Source organism: Brassica oleracea, chromosome C5, assembly GCF_000695525.1.
Source record: "Brassica oleracea var. oleracea cultivar TO1000 chromosome C5, BOL, whole genome shotgun sequence".
Lineage (NCBI taxonomy): Eukaryota > Viridiplantae > Streptophyta > Magnoliopsida > Brassicales > Brassicaceae > Brassica > Brassica oleracea.
The window spans coordinates 22,485,365-22,487,248 of NC_027752.1; positions in this window are offsets into that span (position 1 = coordinate 22,485,365).

Here is a 1,884-nt window from a genome sequence, read left to right on the forward strand (position 1 = left end):
TGGGAGGAGTGGTGGCGTCCTGCATGTGTCCTGGACATGCAGCCAGACATGTGGAGCACGAGGTGCCGCCGCGCATGCGTCCGGAGTCATGCGAAGCGACACATGGGCTGCCACCAACCCGAAGCTGATTGGTTGCTGTCTCCTATAAATACCCCACGACCCCAGCTCATTTCAACACATCCAGACCTGTCCAAAACAAGTTAAAACCGTGAGAGAAAAGTAGAAAAAGAAAGCAAGTGATTCCGAGCTATTTTGAGAGTTTTAGAGAGTTTTCGAGATCAGTTCTCTATTGATTTCGAGTCAGCGCCTAGGGAAGGTTCTGTCCAACTGAAGGTCAATCAAATGAAGATCAGTTCAGATGGGAATCAAGTCAACGTGGGTAGAGAGAGAGAGAAAGAAAGTGGTTGATGTAAAGTATGGTCGATTCTGAAGACCGATACTCCACCTAGAAGGCCAGTTCCGTCCAATCGGCGATTTCTACGATGGTGAGGCGGAAGCTCTGTCCATAGCAGTCCGTCCAAGACAGACATGTTCTGTGATGGGCAAGTGTATGTGCTGTCCAGAGTTAGTTCAGATCCACGGGTTCAGATCAGTCGAAGTTCTGCTCGATACTCCGCCGGAAAGTCCGAAGAACTGTCTAGAAGCTAAAGGAGGGTCTGTTCGAGTCCAGATCAGTCCGTCCAGACCTGTTAGTGTCTTCATGATCAAGCCGAGGGTCTGTCCAAGTCGAGATCAGTTCAGTACAGTCCAGTCAAGACGTTCATCTTGGGTTTTGGCTAAGTCCTCTCCGATCAACCAGCTGCTTCTCGCCTAGAACACTGTGAGTTGGCATGTTTAAATTCCACTTAGAATTTAGGGTAGATCGAGTCGCATATAGATTAGAATGATCACATTATTGCTTGGTAGAGTCCTTAGGGTTATTTTAATTATGGAACCGGACTCAGTTTAGCAAGGGATAAGCTGAGATGAAAGGAATTAAGACTGAGTTAATAACATGACTAGGACTAGGGCTAGGATGCATCATGTTTTCTGTTCTTGCGTATTGGTATGGTTGAGTGCAGGTTCCCATTATCTTTAAAGACAATTTCTCAGCGGGAGGCTGGACTATCTGGGTAACGATTTGATTGAGTTGTTTAGTATTGATATTGTTGCTTAGTAGTTAGTACTAAGGGTCTTAGGCCATATAGGCCGGACTACTGGTACTATGGTTAGTCTTGTAGAGTCGAGTGTCTAGTTAGGATCTGGAACTTTATCTTTAGGTTAGGTTCTAGATTGAGTTTGGGCTGTGTGAGTGTGCCGACAGTATGTGCGTAACCCGTCCATACTAGGCTTGTTAGGGGTGATTAGTGTTTCTTCAGCCTCGTAGCCAGCGGAGGAAACTCCTTATTCTCTGGATCGGGAAGACTCAGATGAACGGGGTCATGTCCTATGGCTGAGTATTACACGACGGTGTAATGTGGCAGTGATCCGGAGGACAGTGGGCTGTCGCGCGGTGACCCGAAGGACTGTGGGCCGCGGTCGGTTGAAAGTTCTTTCTTCTAGCCTTTGTGGTAGGAAGATAGGATATTGCTGATAGAGAGGAGGAACACGAAGTCACCAGGGCCCAGGTTAGAGTGTTGTGTTAGTGTGTCATAGAGGGTTATGGAACCCTCGAGTTAATGTAGCACCGATATACGGTGGTACGAGTTAGATCGAGTCATTGGTAGTTATTATCTTATTATTGTTGTGGTTGTGGTTGATTGATTTGCTTGCAGGTTTCTGACATTAAGTCTTAAGTCTGGTTTAGGTACCGGATTTGGCTTGGTGTTTATTTGGTTAGTGTAGGCATGACATTGGCCTATATGTGTTCGAGTGATTGCTTGTGAAGGGTGGTGGATATTAAAG